Source organism: Oryx dammah, unplaced genomic scaffold (genome assembly GCF_014754425.2).
Source record: "Oryx dammah isolate SB20612 unplaced genomic scaffold, SCBI_Odam_1.1 HiC_scaffold_21, whole genome shotgun sequence".
Classification (NCBI taxonomy): domain Eukaryota; kingdom Metazoa; phylum Chordata; class Mammalia; order Artiodactyla; family Bovidae; genus Oryx; species Oryx dammah.
In genome coordinates this window covers 34,920,620-34,942,294 of record NW_024070205.1, presented here as the reverse complement: position 1 = coordinate 34,942,294, position 21,675 = coordinate 34,920,620, and the positions used below count along the sequence as shown (strand labels likewise).

The window sequence follows — 21,675 nt, the reverse complement described above, 5'->3', positions numbered from 1 at the left end:
CCCCCCGCGCGCTGGGCCGCCCCGCGCGCCCCCGTCGGCCGCCGCCCTCGCCCCGCACGCGCCGGGCCGACTCTAACCTCGGCCGCACGCACACTCACTCGGACTTGGTAAGCACGGCCAAAGCTCCGTCGGGCTGGCGCCGAGCCGCCTCTGTCTTCCTCCTCCTCCCGCGCGGCCCCGCCCGGCCCGGCCCGACAGCCCAGCCCTGCCCCGACCCGCTCAGCTCCACACGCCGCAGCTGGAACGACTCGGGCTCCGGGTACCGTTGTCTCCCCGCCACAGCCCGAGTGCACCGCCCGGGCCAATGGCGGGGCGCGGCGGTGAGCTCACCGGACTCGGCCCCGCCCTCCTGGCCGCGAGAACCAATAGGAGAGCGCTACGTCACCCGGAGCCGGGCAGAGGCAGGTGTGGGGAGCGGAGCCGCTCGGCGCGGGGACTGCGCCGGAACTGCGCCCGAGCCGCGCGGCGCCGCGCTGGACGGCGGCGGGCCCGGCCCGGAGGGTGCGGGCGGAGCGCGGCTCCGGGCGCGCCACGACCCTTCGCGAAGCCGCCGGCCACCCCCAGCCCAGGTTCCAGGAGACCTGCCAGCCGGGTGGCCGAGGTCCACTCGAGGGCAGGGACGACTCCGAGCCCGACGGCCGCGCCCGCTCCCCCGGGCCCACGGCCACCGGGGCTCGTGTCGCGCGGCGGGGGCGCTCGGGCTGCGTGTTCCCTGCTCGCGGAGCCGCCCTGCACCCGGCCGCCGACTCCGAGCACCGGGGCGCCGTCGGGTCTGCCCAGAAGCCCCGCACCCAGTAGCCCTGCGTGCCCGGGCTCCCAGCGCATCCCAGGCGCACCCTGCGGCGGCGGCGTCTGCAATGCAGCCCCGGGAGGAGCCGGCGCTGCGCAGCGAGCAGGGGAGCGCGGAGGGCTGGGCGCGAAGGAGGGGCGCGGCCACCGGCCGACGGCTGCGGACGCGAGACAGCGCTCAGGAGGCCGCCGGGGCACTTGGGCGGGTCCCCGAGCCGCAGTGCGGAGGGGCTCGGGTCGTCGACCAGGGCGGGGCCGGTGCAGGACGGCTCCCGTGGGAGTTCAGGAGCCTCCGAGACGCCCATTTCGGTGGCGCAGCGCCCGACCTCCTTAGCTAGAGTTCCAGGGCTTCCGCCCATCCCTCGACTCTAACCCTGGTGTCCAAAAGTTCTGGCTTCGGCTTTCTCACTTGGATACTTCTGCATAATATCCTCTCGCTTCCCGCCTCAAGCCGGTCACACCTCTCCGTCAAGACTCACGTTTCCAAGCAGCCTTCCCAGGCATCTCAGATGGACAGCATCACTCCTTCTGCTTTCATTTAAATTAACCCCACCCACGGCCTTGCACAGAGAAAGTGCTTGACCCACGCAGGCTTGTGATGAGCCCATCTTTTTTCTTCATATTCTTAATTATCTTAAAAACTGGCTATGTCTCCTCTCTGCCATCTGGGTTAAAAAGAGTCGCAAAAGATGGGGGCGGAGTCTCTTTTTTCTGAGCCTTCCCAAACACACAGGAAAACAATCAGAGAAATTTGCACAACCCTCGAGACTGTGTAGGCTTCCCTCGTGGGTCAGCGGAAAAGAATCTGCCAGCCAGTGCAGGAGATCTGTGTTCGATCCCTAGGTCGGGAAGATCTCTGGAGAAGGAGATGGCAACCCGCTCCAGTATTCTTGCCTGGAGAATCTCAGGGACAAAGAAGCCTGGTGGGCTATAGTGCACGGGGTCCCAAAGAGTCGGACACGACTTAGTGACTAAACAGCAGCAACACACACACACACAAACAGCCAGAGAATTTTGCACAGCCCTCAAGACTATACAACCAAAACGGAGTTCTCGTTTAGAGACCAAGCCAAGGACATCTTTTGGGGGTGGGTGGGCTGGCTCCATCCTGTGCCACGCCTCTGAACCAGGAAAGCTAGCAAGTGGATTACGGCCTCACTCTTTGGGGCTGACCACTGACTAAACCCCAGTGGGTCCCTCACCTGCCCCGGCAAAGTCAGAACACTTGAGCACTCACAATCCTGCTCCAACAAGTCCTTCGTACTCCTACCCCCATCTCCTGACCCCTGCTCTCACCACACTGGACCCCTGCACTTCCCAACTGTGCTTATGTGCCTTCTCCCCTTTATCTGCTAGGTGCATTCTTATCCACTGAGGCCTGACTCAGACCCCCAGGCAGCTCTCCACAGAGCAGCCGCAGGATCATTGTAATGCATCACTCTTTCAGCACAGGGTGAGCAGGTTCTATTTGTTTCCGGGGAGGCAATGTAAGGGTAGTAGCTGGGGACAATGTTAGTTAGATTTTCCCCCTTGCTAATTGTGCCTTCCTATCTGTGGGTGAGAATTAGATGAGCTGGTAGATGTAAGATGCTTATATCAGTGCCTGGCACTTGGGGTATACTTATTAAAAAGTTAGCTCTCTCGATGCTATTAGAACATCTTGGGGTGGTAGATAGTGACTGGAAGGAGAGGGGGCTTCTGAGTTTCTGGTGATGTTCTCTTCTTGATCTGGGCACTGGTTTTACATTGTGAAAACTCATTGAGCTGAGTTTCACATACTTATGATATATGCAATTTCCACATGTATATTGTACGTTAACACATGCTACTGCTACTGCTGCTGACTACTGCTAAGTCACTTCAGTCATGTCCAACCAGGCTCCCCCGTCCCTGGGATTCTTCAGGCAAGAACACTGGAGTGGGTTGCCATTTCCCTCTCCAATGCATGAAAGTGAAAAGTGAAAGTGAAGTCGCTCAGTGGTGCCCAACTCTCAGCGACCCCATGGACTGCAGCCTACCCGGCTCCTCCATCTAAGCCTGCTAAATTGCTTCAGTCATGTCCGGCTCTTTGAGACCCCAGTGGACTGTAGCCCGCCAGGTTCCTCTCTTCATGGGGTTCTCCAGATAAGAATAATGGAGTGGGTTGCCATTTCCTACTCCAGGGGGTCTTCCTGATAATAAGTATTTTTAAAAGTTAGTTATTACTAGCTAAGAAAGGAACACCACTAATCTCCTTGAGAACAGGAGTGGAATCTCAACTTATCCTGGCACGTTGCACAGCATCACGCGTACTGGAAGGACCCTGCTAGTAGGTGTTGGATTGCTCTGAGTGAACTGGGAGCAACAGAGGCCAACTGGGGAGGTGGGATCACAAGGGGCAAAAACTGCCTCTATACTTGACAGTGCAGGGAACTCAGGATGTTGGGTCCAGGTTCAGCTACCTGGACCCCAACTAAAGAGAACGCCTCTAGTCTTTTCTATCTTTTATGCGGGGAAGTTGGTTTTTACTTCCCGCCCTCCTTGGATTTGCTTTTAAAAAGATGGAAGTTCAGCTCTGGTTCAGACCTGGCCATCCCCACTGTAGGGCCATGACTTTACACCCTTCCTGCAGCAGCCCATGTCCACCTGGCCTGAAAGAAATGTTTATCCAAGTATCCATGGCTATGGATGCTTCAGCACATTGGCTGTGCCCTGGTGTCAGAGTCAGGGACAGCAGCCTGGAACTCTCTTTCAGGCAGCCCGAGGCGACATTTCTACACTAGGAAAGTCCTCTTACTTTCCTCTGCTGGGGCCACCCACTTCCTGGAAGATCTCCCTCTCTCCTTCCCGTCTAAATCTGTCTCAGGGTAGAGGCCACCAGAGCAAGCGTCCTCCATGGGCCCATGCTTGGAAGGCAGACAGAGCTGGAGGGTGAGCTGGATGCTTCCAGAGCAAGCTCAGAGCTTGGGCAGCATATTGGATCCAAGTACCCACAGGGTATTCATGCTCCTCTGTTAGGTTAGGAAATGACAGAGTAAGACAGGCCTGTGCTTCAAACAAATTCTTCCACTCGGTTTTTATGGGGCTTTGCGTTTACCTGAGTTGGTTTTTTAAACAGTGAAGAAGAAATCTTTGCTCAGTGATTAGTTCACTTGGCAGCATCCAGACCAAGTGCAATTGTTGCATCTTAACACATTATATTTTTGCTTCAGTATTCTTTCTTTTTTAACATCTTATTGACCAGGGGCTTTTTACAGAAATTAACACCTGTGACCGATGATTTGCTATGTAAATGAATATTGAAATATTTCCGGTCAATAATGTCCAAGTAACAAAAGATTTATTAACATGTCTCTGGTCAATAAGTTGTTTAAGCAGAAACCTAACCTCTGCTGAGGGTCTCAGGAGGAACCAAAGGGAGACATCTTGCTGCAGGTGAGGATAAAGGGAACTACAGTTTGTTGGGTGCCTGACATCTACCTGCTATTACACTACTCACTCACATACACTGCTGCTGTTTCTCCCATTGTCCAGAGGCGGGGAAATGAGTTCAAGGAGTTAGATAACTTGCCTAAAGTCATATAGATGGTAAGCAGGAGATCTGGGTTTCAAGTTTCAAACCACTCATCCTGCCCCTCTGATGGTTCTCCCAAATATCTGAAAACTCCTGCCATCATTTAGATTCCTGTTAAGAAAGCAGTTTGGGGAAGTTATAAGAAGCAGGACCTGTCTACCACATTCTTTTCTTCAGCCCTGGCAGCTGTGAGAGCTTGTTTATGTCAAGAGGTAGACTCTACTGGGTCAGGTACCTGAGTGACTGGAGTGAGTGGGGCTCTTCTTGCCAGTTGGCATTGAACTTGAGCATGAGAGAGAAATAAATCATTTTACCTTGGGTTGTCTGTTACTGCAGCATAACCTCACCTCTCCTATCTCATAAGAAATCAAATATGTTTCTGTACATATTAACTTCTAATAAAAATAATCAAATAGAGTTTTCCCAAAATAAGTGACCACTTAAAAATAAGTACAAGATGCATAATCAGTGCATCTTTAAGGCCTTAAGAAATAAAAAAGTACTTTTAGAAACCATGGGCAAGAGTGACAAAATAATTCAGTGAAGAAAGAAAGCCCTATATGTCTTTTCAACAAAGAGGTCTGGGGCAATTGGATGTCCCCATATAAAAGAATGAAGTTGGGCTCCTACCTCACACCATATGTAAAAATCAACTCAAAATGGATCAAAGACTTAGATGTAAGGACCAAACTACAAAATTCTCAGGAGAAAATGTAGAGGTAAATCTCCCAGTCTTTTGAATTTGGCAATGGCTTCTCAGCTATGGCATCATATGCTTGAACAACCAAAAATAAATCAATAAATAAATTGGGCTTCATAAAAATAAAAAACATTTGTGCTTCAAAAGTCACCATCAAGAAAGTGAAAAAAATAAAGTGAAAAAGACAATTCACTGAATGGGGAAAATATTTGTAAATCATATATGTGTAAGGAAATTCTATCTAGAATATAAAAAGAGTTCTTACAACTCAAGAATAAAAAGAAAGCCTAATTTTTAAAAAATGGGCAAAGGATCTGAATGATATTTCTCCAAAGAAAAACAAATGGCTAGGTGAAAGAAGCCAGAACTCACACCTGCTCCAACAAGGATGGACCTTGAAGACACTATGCTGAGTTGAAAGAAGCTAGTTCAAATGATATGACTCTAGGATAGGGAGGTTTATAGAAATATGGAAGTAGATGCATAGTTGCCTTAGGCTGGGGGGAGGGTGGGAGCTTGGGGGAAGGAGCCTAAGGGCAGTGGGACAGGACTGTTATGAGTAAAGGGGTTTCTTTTTGGAGGAATGAATGGTTTCAAAAATTGAGTAGTGGTAATGACTATACAACCCAATGAATAGACCAAAAACTTTGAATCGTATACCTTAAGTGGATGAATTGTACAGTATGTTAATTATATCTCAGCAGAGCCAATGCATTGGAAAAGACCCTGATGCTGGGAAATATTGAGGGCAGGAGGAGAAGGGAGCAGCAGAGGATGAGATGGTTGGATGTCATCAGTGACTCAATGGACATGAGTTTGAACAAACTCTGGCAGATAGTGAAGGACAGGGAAGCCTGGTGTGCTGCAGTCCATGGGGTTGCAAAGAGTTGGATACAGCTTAGCAACTAAACAGCAAAGAGTTGTAAAACACAAACACAGTAAGAGGAAGAGAAAAAGAATGAAGCATAAAAAGAATCAATGGATTAGCTTTAGAAGAGAAGACCAAGTGATGGAAAAAGGAATACTGAGGTCAGGAGGGTATGATGACTGACCCTTGGTCAGTGGGTCCCCTCCTACTCACAGAGTCCCCATGGCCAGCCCTCAGTGGGATATGGTGGTGATGGAGAATGTGGATCGAGAGGCCGGGCCAGGTGACTGCTCAGTGAGGAGACAAGACAGATACTGGAGAGGCGCACAACACCATGAGGACCCCCTGGGGCCTCCAAGGAGGACCTCAGAAGAGGGTTCATTTCTAGTGCTTCTGAAGGATTGTGAAAAGACCAGGGGTGAGTCCATCCAGTTCCCACTTGCCTTGACTGCCTCCTAGACAGTGAGGGATCCTGGAGAGAACCATGCCCTGAACTTGGGGGTTCTTCCTGGAGAAGTCCTTATAGACCAGGGTTCTCCATCAAATGGTTGGCTGATTCAGAGGTGAAGGTGGGCTTTCAGAGAACAGTAAACACTTCAGCTGAGTTGCCACTGTCCTGGTCAGGCCCCTGAACCTTCCATGGGAGGGAGGCGCTGGGGTGGGGGAATGCAGCCCGGACTGTGGTTCCTGCCTCACCACTAAGTACCTGTGTGCCAAGCTCCTTACTCTTCCTGTGCCTCAGTTTCCTCTTCTGCAAAATGAGATCTAAAGCCATGCAGATGGGGTCCTGGCAGGTCCAGCAGAACCTGACAGAGCAAGGGCCCCTGAGCTTTGGCTGCAGGGACCATTGGATGTGAAATGACCAGTCCTGTGAATGCAGCTGCTTGTGTGCACCCAGGCAACCCACAGCATGGAAGGCACTGATGCAAGCATGCTTGCTGTTTTGAGCCATTCAGCTTTGGGGGGTTTGTTACACAGCATTAGATTACTGTTGGGGACAGTTGTAAGAGACAAAATGTTAGCTACCTGGGCAAACCATGCTGCCACGATCGGTATTAGCCCAGGAAGGCTGTCAGCACTAGTCTAGAGGGAGGAAGAAGTTCATTAGCCATCAGCCTAGGAGCTTGAAGGTCTCTCTTAAGGACTGTGATGCAGGAAGAAGCTGGGTGAAAGAAACCACCTTTATGCATTCTCCTTGGTGGCTTATACAGGCCCATCCATAGTTATATATGGATAATATATAATCCCTCTGTGCTCAGCCCCAAGATGATACATATGCCAGATGATAAACATCATGGTTAGTCTCCTATCAGAGTGGGGGACACGCAGAGATGTGCTCAGCAGCAGAGTCAAAAGACAGATAATCCGACGTACACTCAGGAAGTGATAACATGCAGTTATAAAGCACCCATTCAGTGGGCTTTATTATGTGCAGCCCTGAGCTGTGTGACACAGAACAAGTCACCCGGAGAGATTCAGCTTCCTTGTCAGGAAAATGGGGATGAAACATCTCCTGGAGGCAGGGAGAGGATGAAACTGGATAATGAATGTAAAGTGGGAGCCCAGGGAGAGGAGAGCACCCAGTGCGGGCTTCGGGATGAGGACCAAGGCCAGGGCTGGGACTGTGATGGTCTTCATGATATTCTCCAGGGTCTTTTGTTGTGGCAGATTCTTTCCCACCAAAGTTTACTACCTGTGTTATTAAAACGAGCTGGAGCTCACGGTTGGTGTGTGAGGGGGCTGGCCTGAAAGCCTAAGGCACAGCTAGGAGTCACAGGCAGATGGAGGAGCAGGACCTCTAACCAAATCCTATTTTGTAGTCATTCAGGAAGAACTGGGGCAAGAGGACCCAGACCCCTTAACCCATGCCAGCGTGGCTCATGGTTCCACCCAGGCCTTCTACCTCACCGAGGTCCCATCTGCTCTAGGTCTCTGGGTGAAATGGTCCTCATGGACAAGGAGGTGCAGCCTCCATGGATGGAGAGTGAAGACAGCTCAGTGAGCAGGTGCCACCGGGGAAGGGGAGAGGCCTGGTTCTTCCCCTTGAGATGGGAACTGCCATCACTACCACCATGATCACAACTACCATCATCACGATTATCATCACCATCACCACCACCATCATCATCAAGATAATATTTACTATTCCATTCTTTACACGATAATTCCTTTCATCCTCACACCAAGCTTGTACAGTGGGTGTTCTTATTATCACAGTTTTACAGAGGAAGAAACTGAGGCACAACAGGTTGAGTAATTTGTCCTGGACTGTGCACTAGTGAGCCGCAGAGGCCCCAAGCTTCCACGCTCCAGAGCCGGAGCCCTCTGCTTGGCCTCACCTGGAAACTAGGGATGCAGCTTCCATGACAGTACAAGCAGGTGAAGGGCCCCTCTTTGACCAAAGGATAGGCTTGGCGGCTTGGCTGGCAGGGCCACTGCCCCTTCCTTCCCTAGTTTACTTCCTGAAGCTGTGCTTGTTAACACAACACCACCCTTTGGTGCCAGGAGTCTGGGTGGCACACAGCAGACACACTCAAGGAGACAGGGTCATGTCTGGCCTTAGGACCCTCTTAGCTGGGCCAGCCAGGGCCAGTCTGTGCCCGAGCTTTATTTTACTCCAGAGCCCTAAAACCCCTAGAAGACAGAGTAGCCAAGTGGTGGGTGCTCAACTCAGGAGTCGGAAGGGCTGGGCAGTGTTTCCAGCTCAGACACTTTGGAAAGGCTCTCTTCTCTAAGCCTCAGTGTCTTAATCTATAAAACAGGGATGATTATAGGTGCTGCATCCTAGGGTAAGCTCGAAACCTGGTGCCCAAAAGGTGTTAGCCCCTTGTCTTAGCTAAACAATAGGCCAAGGTGACTTGACTAGTCCATACCTTGGCCAAGGGAGCTATAAAACTCAAGCACAAGCCAGCAAATCTCCAGCTGAAGCCCCTGGCCTGGGGGTCTGAGTGTCAGGCCCTCCATGGGGTCCCAGGGGGCAGGCCTGGGCTTTGCCAAGGCTGGCAAAGCCCTCACAGCAGGGATGAAATCCTCTTCATGCAGGATATCTCAATTTTGGAGAATGGCTCTTTTATGGGCTGAGTATGGTCTCCCTCTCCCCTCCCCCCAAATCCACAGATTGAAGCCCTGATTCTCAGGACTTCAGATTGTGACTGTAGTATTTGGAATCAGGGTCTTTAAAAAAGTGATTAGATGAAAATGAGGCTATTAGGGTGGAGCCTAACCCAATATGGCTGTGTCTTTACATAAAGAGGAAATCTGGACACCCAAAGAGACAGCAGGGGTGAGCACACTAAGAAAAGGCCATGTAAGGATACAGTAAGAATGAAGTCATTTAACAAGGAGAGAGGCCTCAAGAGAAACCAAACCTGTTCACACCTTGATCTCAAACTTCTAGCCTGCAGAACTGTGAAAAAATAAATGTCTGTTATTTCAGCTGTTGAGTCTGTGGTACTTTGTCACCTGGCAGTAACAAAGACAAACTGACTAAGACAATCTTTGTCTTCTAAGCTCAGCTCCCCACATATGCGTGCATCTCTTTACCTGGCTAAGGGGTTATAGATCTTCAAGGGCAGAATTCTATGGGATGGTTAGATAGCATCACCAACTCAATGGACGTGAATTTGAGTAGACTCCAGGAGATAGTGAAGGATAGGGGAGCCTGGCGGGCTCCAGTCCATGGGGTTGCAAAGAGTCTGACATGACTTAGTGACTGAACAACAACCGTGTTCAAGGCCACCCTTACCAAGTCGGGTTCCAACCCCACCCCAGTGGATCCTTCCAGGGAGGATCTTGGGAAGTTCCAGGCTCTGCGGTCTCAAGAGCATCACAGGCATTTTCCAGGCTGCGGATGGCCTCTCTGCCATGCACCCTACTGCCCAGTGGAGCCAACATGAAGAACAGGTATGTCAGGACTTCCCTGGTGGGCCAGTGATTAATTAACAGTCTGCTTTGCAATGCAGGGGACACAGGTTCAATCCCGGGTCAGGGAAGTAAGATCCCACCTTCCTTAGGGCAACTAAGCCTGTCCTGCAATGAAAGAGCCAGTGTAACGCAACAAAGATCCTGTGTGTCACAACTAAGACCCAGCACAGCCAAATAATAAATAAATATTTTTTACAAGAAGAAGAATAGGAATGTTTACCCAAAAGGCACACTCAAAGTACCTTTATTAAAACTGCTTTGCTGTACTTTTTTTTTTAATGAACAAGATACTATTCATTTTTTAAAATCTGATTAAAGAGAAATGAGCATATTCTCTTGAAGGTGACAACAGAGTCAAAAGACCGGGTGACTACGCTGAAGACCACTTTGAAATCACCATCCTGACAGCTGCTGTGACCAAACCCTGGAACTTCGGCATCAGTGGTAACAGGAGCTGGGAAGTCCCCCATTTAGAGAAGCAACCAGCAGCTTCCTACAGATAACAGATCATTACCGAGGTCACTAGTGGAGGCTTGTCAAATCGTGTTTTGTGTTACCGAAAAGAAGAAAAAGCTATCAAAACGGAAAGCACAATGAGAGGCGGGTGCATTTTAAGCTACAACCATCTCTGAGAAGCAGAGCTGACACACTGAGCTCAGGAAGTTTTAGACACCTTAGGTGCTAAATGCTGCTACTGAGAAAAACAAAAACAGTGGCCAAGGAAAAGCCCAGATGTGTTACACACACGTGTGTGTGCCCCCCCTCCCCCAAGGCTGGTCTCTCTTTGACACCCTGGTTGGTCCCTCACGGTGCAGCCATGGCCCCACGCAGGCCTGCAGCTCACCAGCTTCTGGACCATTGATGCCAAGTCAGTAGCCCCTGGTTTGGCCCTGCTGCCCATAGGCCTGAGCAGTACCATCCACATCAAAGTGAAACCCCCTGGGATGCTTTCCTGAGAAATGCAGCCCTACCCAAGGATCCTTCACACTTCAACTCGCTTTCAAGTAACTTAATGTCAGGGCCTTTCAGCAGATATAAAATGAGCCCCTCTTCACCTTCTTACTGGGAATCAAACCTGAGGATGCTGGGGAAGAAATGATGTCTGTGAGCACAGTCAGGGGACCTGGAGGTTCACACGTCCTGCTGCATGCCTGCTCTCTGCTCTGAGTTTTCTATTTTCCTGCTACTTTTCCAAAAAAGTGAAGTGAAAGTGTCATTCAGTTGTGTCCGACTCTTTGTAACCCTCTGGACCGACCCACCAGGCTCCTCAGGCCATGGAATTCTCCGGGTAAGAATACTGGAGTGGGCAGCCATTTCCTTCTCCAGGGGACCTTCCTGACCCAGAGACTGAATCCAGGTCTCCTGCATTACAGGCAGATTCTTGACCATCTGAGCCACCAAGAAAGCCTCGTGATAAATGCACCATCCATCTCCAAGTTCTAGGGCACTGGGGGCTTTGAATATGCCAGGCCCCCGACCTCATGGCCATGGGGCCATGTCTACAGCACTTCTGGAAAGGCCCTGTTCAGAGTGTCCCTGGCTTTAGCTTATTCCCCAGGGGCCCAGGCCAGGCCTTCTGATGTCATAATAAACATCATCAAGCTTATAACATTAGAGCAGTGATGCATTTTTTATGTCTTAGAATCACACTGAATTGTTAACATCATAGAGGATGGCTGAATGCTGCATCCATGTCTTCCTTTTCTCTTAAAGGTGAGTTACTGAAGCAGGGATGCTCTTTGCTCAGGCCCCCGCCCCAGCTCTGAGACTCCTGTCTACACCCGGGTGGTCAGATCCATTTGCAGGGTCAGATCCATTTCTACCAGTGTTGGGGGAGGGAAGGGAGTACTGTTGGAGGAGGGGGCACTGGTGAGGGGGCTTCCTCCAGGCTCCCAGCCCCCAGCACAGGAGAAGGAGATGGGGAGAGCGTAGGGGAGGGAGTTGACTGGGCAGCAGCTCCAAACGGAGCCGCTCATAACCCTCCAGCAGCAAGTGGAGCCACCAGGAGAACACTTTAGTGAGGAGAGAACACTGCTGGAGTGGGGGGTGGCTCTCTGCAGAATGGAGACGGGATGAAGGTTCATTTTCAGAGCATCCCGGGCCATGGCACAGGTGAGCAATTTAAAGAGGTAATTGAGATAATATGTCAGAATAATAACCTTAGCTGTCAAAGGCTCTTAAAATTTCTCATTTGATTTCACATTTAAGTGGATGGATCTGCAATCTAGTGAATTTCACATCCCTGCCCAGGAAATCTTGAGCTTTGCACAGTATTCTCTGCAGAAGACAAAGTAGTCACCCAAACCGTTTTTCATAATAAAATGTGTTCTTTGGCCCAAAAGACTTGCTGAGTGCTACACAAGATCTGCGTATGGGCGACACTTTAAAAACAATAGCAACAACAACAGCAAAAACCATGTCAGACACATAGCATTTCTTCTGTCAACAAGAACAGCAGAAATGAATTGGTCTGCTGGGGTGGGGAGCAGGGAAGACAGGCAAGAACCAGGTAGGGGCAGAGGAGGGGAGGTACAGTTCTGCACAGTAGAGATTCTGACCTTGACTGAAGAGAAGACTGGCTTTTGTCCTTGCCTTCTGGGAGGGGAGCTCCATGCCCTTGGAATGCCACACCGGCTGGGAGTGGCTTAGTTTGCCTGAGTCACTGGCTAGTCCTATAATATGATTTAAGGTAAGAGCTAGTTACACTGGATAGTTGTGGGATTGGGGCTGGCCAGTCTAGAAGGATCAACTATGTGATTTAGGGTAAAAGCTTTCAGTCACATGGTATCAGCCAACTCAGGAGAGACTGGAGACTCAAGCTGAGATCAGCCACATGGGCAGTTGCTCACACCTATGAAACTGTAGTTCAGTCACTCAGTCATGTCCAGCTCTTTGCATTCCCATGGCCTGCAGCACACCCAGCTTCCCTGTCCTTCACTGTCACCCACAGGTTGCTCAAACTCATGTCCATTGAGCTGACGATGCCATCCAACCTTCTCATCCTCTGTTGCCCCCTTTTCCTCCTGCCTTCAATCTTTCCCAGCACCAGGGTATTTCCCAGTCATGTTCTTTGCATCAGTGGCCAAAGTATTGGAGCTTTGTGATGGAGCTCCAATACTCTGTGATGGAGCCCCAATAAAAACTCTGGACACCAAGACTCAGGGGAGCTTCCCTGATTGGTGATTCTCCATGAGCACTGTCATACATTGATCCAGGGACATTAATGCTGACAAGGACTCCATGGGAGCAAACAGGGGAAGCTGGATGTTTGGTGCCCTCTTAGACCCTGCCCTGCACACTTCTTCCCTTGGCTCGTTTCCATGTGGGTCCTCTTGATGGAATTAACTGTAACTATGAGTATAACTTCAGCTTCTTCAGCATCAATGGTTGAGGCACAGACTTGGATTACTGTGGTAATGAATGGTTTGCCTTGGAAACAAATTGAGATCATTCTGTTGTTTTTGAGATTGTACCCAAGTATTTTGGATTCTTTTGTTGACTATGAGGGCGACTCCATTTCTTCTAATGGATTCTCGCCCATAGTAGTAGATATAATGGTCATCTGAATTAAATTCACCCATTCCAGTCCATTTAAGTTCACTGATTCCTAAAATGTTAGTGTTCACTTTTGCCATCTCCTGTTGACCACTTCCAGTTTACCTTGATTCGTGCACATAACATCCCAGGTTCCTATGCAATATTGTTCTTTAGAGCATCAGACTTTACTTTCACCACCAGACACACCCACAACTGAGTGTTGTTTCCGCTTTGGCCCAGCTTCTTCATTCTTTCTGAAGCTATTTCGTTGATCTTCCCCAATATCGTACTGGACACCTACTGACCTGGGGGCGGGGGTGGTCTTGTGAGTATAACAGCTTTCATGGGCTCTATGAGTCCTGTCAATGATTAAAACCAAGCACGGATTGTGAGCTGACCGACTCTTCACACATTCTTTCTACCTAGGAAGAGCATTTCTATGAACAAACATCATTTTCATGGTCAGTGCCTGTCAAGTGCTTTCTCTTCCTGATGGAACACAGAGGGACTCCCAGGCCCTCATACAAGCTCACCTAATACTTAGAACCTGCCCCTACAGGGCACTCATCACACCTACTGACCCATCTGTCTTGCCTCATGTCCTGGGCCATGCCTTCCCGGAGGCAGGGGCATGCCCAGTTGACCCATAAAGCCCTGAATCCAGGAGAGTTCCCTTCAGATGGCTGGGACTCAGTAGGTACCAGTGACAATGGGCAGGTGTACAGGTTGCCTTCTGCCAAAACTGCTTCTTCCAATGTGGTTTATGACCTGGTTGAGGGGTGAGGTGCTTCCCTAAGAATGTGGGGCCATAAGTGCCAGAGGAGGTGGGTATTGTGAGACCTCAGCAGGAGCTTGTACATGAACATGAAGCTGTTGGCATGGGGCCTCACTGGAACGGCTGTCATTGTCATACCGGAGCATTTTGGTGTGCCAAATTCCATGGGAATGAGTGGGGATGGGCAGGTTTTCAGGGCCCCCAACTCTGCTACCCACCTACCAACTCATTCATTCCTACATTCATTCACTGACAAGGCTAGGGTGGGCCTGAGTCAGACAATGAGGAAGTCACAGGGGGTCAGATGAGACCCTCCTCCAGACCCCAGGACTGTGACACACCGTGTGATGACCTGCCAGGGACCTGTTGGGAAGTCCCCAGCTTCTTTGAGGTCCAGAGGAGAGATGGGTCTGAGTAGCTCAGGGAGGAAAATTACTTTTTCTCTTTTCCAACTCCAGGGAGCTGAGCGGCGAATTCTCTGTTCTCACTAAGTGGCCCCATAAAAGCTCTGAAGGCAGCCTCAAGGACATATTTAATAAAGGTCAAGCATCTGCATTCTTGTCTTAGGTTTTTCGCCTGAAGCTTGTCCAGTGATGGAGAGACCTGAAAGGGGTTGGTGGTGCCTGGTCAGTTCTGGACACCTGCCCCAACCGCTTTTGACATCAGGGGCCATGCAGCCTAAAGCTGGAGTCAGTCAGCAATGAGGACAACGGTCACAAAGACACCACTGGCTGTCCACCCACCCATCTATCCATCAGTCTACCCATCCACCTGCCCATCCAGCCATGCATCCCTCCATCCATTCACTCATCCATCCATTCACTCATCCATCCATCCATCTATCCCTTGAAGAAATACTTATTGAGCAGGTACTGTGTTCATGGCCTCTTGGGGCAAGCTTATAATTAAGATAAAAGTCCTTGGCCTTAGGACTCAGCGAGATTCTCCCCTTTGTCAATTTCATCCACACCCCTTGACCCACTTCTTTCCATGCTACCTCCATGCAGAGATGTCACAGACGTCCCCTGCCCACATGCTTCTCTGAGCTCTGGATCTTAAATCCACTGACTTGCTATTGACTTCTCCCTGTAAACTCAGCCCAACTTGTGACAGGTCTTCCTCCAGGGTGAATGACATGGAGGCCCCTTACCTAACCAATCTATAAGTCCCACTGATGCTACCTCCTGAATCTCTCTTGACTGCCCCCTTCTTTCCAGAACCACCAAGTCCAGCATCATCTCAAACCTGGAGGATTCACTGGTCCACTCTCGCTTGCTCTGGCCCTCCTTCAATCCGTTCTTCATCCAACAGCCAACAGCACTTTTTCGAAATGCAAACTTGGTCATGTCTCTGCCCCTCCAACCCTCCATGACTTTCCTCTCCTTGGGGATAAAGCCAGTATTTCTCATCCTGGCTGGTACCTGGGGTCCCTCTAACCTGTCTGGTCTGATCCCCACTCCCTCTCCACCTCCTGAGCCCTCACATGCTTCCTACAAAGCTCCTTCTCACCACAGGCCTGTCTGTTCCCTGAGCTTTTCCCTCCCTCTTCATGGAGTTAGCTTCTGCTCCTCCCTCAGATCTAAGATCAGGGGTGACTTCTTCAAGAAGTCCCCCCGCCCACACACATCTCCTCCTAACCCTCCATCACAAATTCCCCACAGGCTTGTTTGTGCACAGGCTTAGTGGTCAGTTCTGACTTTTCTCCTCACAAGGACCTCATCTGCTCTTGTCCATCCATTCCATTGTTCCGATTCCAGCCCTGGCCCAGTATCTGGCACCCAGTGGGGGGTTCCAGCACCAGTTAGTGAATAAATGATAACAAAGAAAGAATTGCTAGGGGAGGAATTTACAAATGGTAGTGGGAAAGCCAAATAAAAAGAAGGCGTCCAGAGTGGAGGGAGGGGGACAAGGGAAGTCAGCCTTCAGAGCAGACAGGCCTTAGAATAGAAATTGTCAATACAGCCAGAGTTCTTTAAAGTGACCACAGGTGAGGGGCCACTCAGCAGAGGGAAGAGCATGTGTGAAGGCCTAGAGGTGAGAAACAGTACAGTATGTTTGGGGAAGTCCGAGTATTTTGGTGGACAGGAGGGGAGAGCCTTCTGCAGGGGGAGAGGTGGGAGAGCCGAGGATGAGGCAAGAAAGCCAGGCTGAAGTCAGTTTAGGAAGGGTCTTGGGGTCAGATTGCAGAGTCAGGATTGACCCTGACCTTCCCAGATGGCCACGCCCCTCCCCACAGCTGCTGCTGCCTCTGTCTCTAACTCATCATGGGGCACTGGGCTACAGTCGCCAGTTTTCAAGTCTTTCCCTCCCGGGGGACAGCACCTTGCACCGTGCCTGGCTCACAGCAGGTGCCTGTCAATCTTTTCTGAACACAGCAGTGAGGTGCAGCATGGAGAGGGGTGGTGCTGGAGATAGTGGCAGCAGGGATGGGGCCCTCCCGAAGGGGAGGCTCCAACCCAGGGATGTGACGCTAAAGGCCTGCAGTATAAAAATGGCAAAGCAACGGAAAATGGGAGGAGGAAGCTGTGTGGGTTTCAAAGGTGTTCACTTACAAACTTCTTGGCTTGGTGGAGAGGGGATCGTGGGGAAGAAAGAAGCAAGAACAAAGGATGTTTCTAGCTTTGCAGGCCTCTGGCAGATGCAGCCTGATTACAGGAGAGAGAAGAGGCCAGAGGAAGACTCCCATTGTGATGAGGTCAAGAGCAGATGGGTGGGTTGAGAGCCACATGTATGCACTGCTATATTTAAAACAGATAACCAACAAGGATCTACTGTACGGCACAGGGAACTCTGCTCAATGTTATGTGGCAGTCTGGATGGGAGGGGAGTTTAGGGAGAATGGATACATGGACATGTATGGCCGAGTCTCTTTGCTTTTGTTGTGCACCGGAAACTATCACAACATTATTAATCGACTGAGTGTGTGCTAAGTTGCTTCAGTCATGTCCAAGTCTGTGACCCTGTGGACTGTAGCCCGCCAGGCTCCTCTGTCCATGGGATTCTCCATGCAAGTATACTAGAATGGGTTGCCATTTCCTTCTCCAGGGGATCTTCCGACCCAGGGATTGAACCCAGGTCTCTTATGTCTCCTACGTTGGCAGGCAAGTTCTTTACCACTAGCGCTACCTGGGAAGACCCATAACCGGCTCTACTCCAATATAAAATAAAGTTAAAAAAATAAATAAAAGGAGGGTTGATCTGAGAAAAAAAAAAAAAAGAGCAGATGGATGGGGTCAGACCACCCGTGTTTGATTCTTTCTGCATCACCTGCTCACTGCATGTCTAAGCATCCTCATCTATGCAATGGGGACTTTGTTGTTGTTTTGCTGTTTAGTGGCTAAGTTACATCTGTCTCTTTGCGACCCAATGGACAGTAGCCTGCCAGGTTCCTCTGTCCATGAGATTGTCCAGGCAAGAATACTGGAGTGGGTTGCCATTTCCTTCTCCAGGGAAACTTCGTAGGTCGTTGGGAAGTCTGAGTGAGTTAGTTGGTGGCACATGAATGTCAGCTACCGTAACCCCTGGCTGGACAGCTCTGTGCCAAGAGGCAGGTTTTGCAGAAAGAGACAATCACGTGGTTCAGAAGTCTATCAGCTCTCCTTCACGTCTCAAAACCCAGGGATGCAGCTTTGGTGCCTCTGATGTGACACAAGACATCAGCAGTGCCACCGAATGGGGTGAGGAACCATCTCAGGCCCGGACAGGAGAAAGGACACTCAGGAACCCTTTCCACCTGCCAATGTCAGAACTGGCCCAGGGCCTCGGCCAGTTGGTTTCCCACTTGCTCTGTATCGCAGCTCCTGGAGTCTGTGAGTTTGGCTGTGGGATGGAGAAGGGGAAGTGGGTAGGGGAAGAGGGCACGCTGATCTAGAGTCAGGAGGACATCTGTCCTGATTCAACAGTGATTTGTGGCCAATCACTGCTCTTCTGGGGGCCCAGATTCCTTCCACGAGGATGAGGAGGTTGGAGGATGTGATAGCTGCTTCTTTCAAGTTCTGTCTCTTGAAGATTCTGTTTTTGGTGTGTCCACTCTGCCATGGATTTTTATAAATCTCTCCCGTAATTAAATACAGAACATCTGACACATGCCTGCCTGTCCCTTTTTTTCCCTCAAACAAAGGACTTTGAGTTCACGAGTGGAGCATGTTGGCAATGACGAAAGCTGGTCTCCAGCCTGTCAGACTATTCTGAAAGTCCTATTTTCACAGAGGCAGGAGACAAGGTCTGTCACTGGGCTGCTTGGAAGGGATCAGAAACATGTATTTTTAGGAGTTTTTAAAAGGAGAGGCCTTATGTGGGGCCCCAGCCAGAGGCCATTTTGCCTTTTCAGTCCTGCAAGGAGCTGGAAGGCTTGTGGGGGAGGCTGGGGCCTCATCTCACTCAGCTCCTGGACTCCAGGACCTGGCTTCCTCCCAGAGGCTGCACCAGCACCCACTCCACCCCCAGCCCCTTCTCTTTGCTGACGGATGCTGTCCTGGGCCTCCGCATTTCAGGACCATGGTTCCTACTGCTGAGTCAGCAGATCAGCACCTCTAGTCTTTCCCAGGGAGGTTCATTCTGGGAGCCGGATCCCAGGAAAGGCGAAGGAAGCCTGCAAAACCCTGGTCTGAACTGGCCATATCCCTAGGCCTGCTGGTCTTTCTGGGATCCCAGGTTTGCCAAGAGGTCTTTCTTTGAGGTTAGGCCCCCTGGAGCACAGCTGACCCATGTCCAAATGATGTGGTTTGATAACAGGAGTCTGATGTAATGGATTTAGGAGCGAGGGTGTTGCTGCCTGAGCAGGCCTGCGGGGCAGCCATTGGGCCCACCTACAGGATTCCTGCATTCCAGCCACAAGTGGTCGGGGCAGAGAGGCGTCTCCACCAGGTCTGACATCCACGCGCCAGCTGGGGGTGAGTCTCATGCTGTTCCTGCCTTGGGATTTGCCTCCATTCCCACACCCCAGTGGAGAGTGACTGGGAGGGAGTCAGTCCCCGGGACTCGAGCAGGTGTGCATGCCTCCCTGGGTCTGGAAGACATCCCAGGGACCACAGACCTGTGTGCTGGTTTGCTGGGCAACACCGGAGGGCAAGATAGGAAAGGAAGAACCCGGGGTCTTTTCTCTTGCACCAAGAGGAGGGGTCGGGGCACGAGGTCTTTCCTGTCCTGTCCCAGCTCAGAGATAGGCTCCAGGAGTTTTCAGCCACTTCTCTGGGTTCTGTAAACTCAAGGAGCTCCCTCCTGCCTTGGGGTCTTTCTGTATGTGGTTTGCTCAGCCTGGAATGCCCTGCTCCCCTACTCCTGGCATTGACAGCCTGCCACTTCTCTTTTCTCGAAACACCCTCTTCTCCTGGTCTCCCTGTGGTCACTTCCCCGCTGTTTTCCTCCTGCCTTGCTGGGTGCTTCTTCTCACCCCTTTGCCAGCAGCTTTTCCACTTGACATCCAACTTCCTTGGAGGTCCAGTGGTTAAGAGTCCGCATTTCCAATACAGGGGAATGGGTTCGATCTCTGGTTAGGGAACTAGATCCCAAATGCCTCGCAGCCACACACACACACAAAAAATACTGGGGGTGCCCCTGTTTGGCCTTATGCTTTCTCCTGTCCTTTATCCCCCCTCCTTCATGGCCAACTACACCCCAGACCCAGGCTTCCCTTGTGGCTCAGCTGGTAAAGAATCTGCCAGCAATGTGGGAGACCTGGGTTCTACCCCTGGGTTGGGAAGATCCCCTGAAGAAGGGAAAGGCTACTCACGCCAGTATTCTGGCCAGAGAATTCCACGGACTGTATAGTCCATGGGGTTGCAAAGAGTCGAACATGACTGAGCGACTTTCACTGCCTGCACCCAGACCCATGACTTTAAACGCTGTTGCTCAGCTGATGACACCTAAAGTTTATCTCCATTCTGGACCCTTCCCTGGCCTGCAGACTTTCAAACCCAATGATTTACCTGGTGACTCTAACACCCTGTCAAACATAATGTGACCAAAAACCCACTCAAGAGTCCGCTCTCTCCCACTTCACTGCTTCTGCAAACTCCTCCAGCTCAGGAAGTGACTCCCTGAGTCCGCAATCCCCATTGTTTAAGCTCCAAATCTAGGCAACACACACCCTTCTTCTCATCCTCCATGTTGAAATCATCAGCAGGGCCCTTGGCTCTACCTTCAAAACGTCTCCAAACTGTGTTTCCTGTGACTCATCGTCCAGCCCCGCTAGAGCCACCCTCATCCCTTGCCTGCATAGATGCAGAGAATCTGGGGTGGATTCTCTGCGGGTGGAGTCACAATTCATGCTCCAGACAGCAGCTGGGGGCAGCAGGGATCCTGAAAACAGAACTGAGCGTGTCCCCTCACCGCCTTATAACCCCATCCCCGGCTGTCCTCAGGATGAAGTCCCAGCTCCCTGTCCTGGTTGATGGCCGCTCCTCTCCCAGGCCTGGTTCCTTCTCATTCTGCTGTGCCTCCCCTTAACTCTGTTCACCAGCACGGCCCCTTCAACTCCCCCAACTCACCAGGTGACTTTGTTCCTGTGGTTCTCTCTACCTGGGATGTCTTTCCCAGGATCTCAGCCTAGTTGGCTCCTTCCTGTTGCAGCATCTTCCCGGAGGGGCCTCTGCTGGCTCCTAACCTCAAGCAGCCACCCTGGCCACTCTCTACCAGGTGGCCACCCATCATAAGTACTCTGACATTTCCTCTGTGTGTGTCTGTTATCTTTCTCCCTCCTCTGAATGTAAACTCCAGGAAGATAAAGGGCCCCTGGGGTCCAAGCAGTGCCTGGCGATGCAAGAAGGAATGACCTTCGTGGAAGGAGGCAAGACAAGAGGCTAGAAGCTTGATTAGGATGTGCAAGAATATTTGGGGCTGAGTCAAGGTGGTGGTGGGCTTCCCAGGTAGCTCAGTGGTAGAAAATCTCCCTGCCAATGCGGGTTTGATCCTTGGGTCAGGAAGATCCCCTGGAGAAGGAAATGGCAACCACTCCAGTATTCTTGCCTGGGAAATCCCATGGATAGAGCCTGGTGGGCTGCAGTCCATGGGGTTGCAAAGAGTCTTGGACATGACTTAGCAACTAAACAATCACAAATTAGTTAACAGATCCAACTAGTTAAGACAGCTTCACTGGATTGGGTGGGGCCCTAATCAAAAAATGGGTGTCCTTGTAAAAGGAGAAAATAGAGACACAGATACAGAGAAAGAAGATGCCATCTGATGATGGAGGCAGAGAGTTATGTTGCTATCAGCCAAAGAGCACCAAGTTTTGCTGGTGGTCACCAGAAGCTGGAAGAGGTAAGAAGGATTCTCCCTTACAGCCTTCAGGGAGTGTGGCCCTGCTGACACCTTGATTTTGAACTTCCAGCCTCTAGAATTCAAGAGACTATGTTTGTGTTTTAAGTCCCCAGGTCTGTGGCCATTTGTTATGGTATCAATGAGAACCTCATGCAACGGTCAAGGATAAGTTGGTTGATGTAGGCCATCAGGGGTCGAGCCTCCCACTTTCAGGCCTCAGGATGAGCCACCTATGCCCCGCCACCCCCCTCCCCCAGATGGCTGGGAAG

General features: G+C 50.9%; 1 protein-coding gene across 10 annotated transcripts in view; it reads right to left on the bottom strand.

The window, feature by feature from the left end:
• Positions 1-21,675, bottom strand: part of CAMTA1 (calmodulin binding transcription activator 1) — an 89,276-nt gene that overhangs the window by 61,460 nt on the left and 6,141 nt on the right. For 8 of the 10 annotated variants that reach the window (XM_040263311.1, XM_040263312.1, XM_040263313.1 and 5 more), the window contains exon 1: positions 99-291. The exons of the other annotated variants lie outside the window; for them this stretch is intronic. The gene's annotated coding sequence lies outside the window, so the exon portion shown is untranslated. Of the gene's footprint in view, positions 1-98; positions 292-21,675 lie in introns of those variants that run through there. 10 annotated transcript variants of the gene reach the window in all.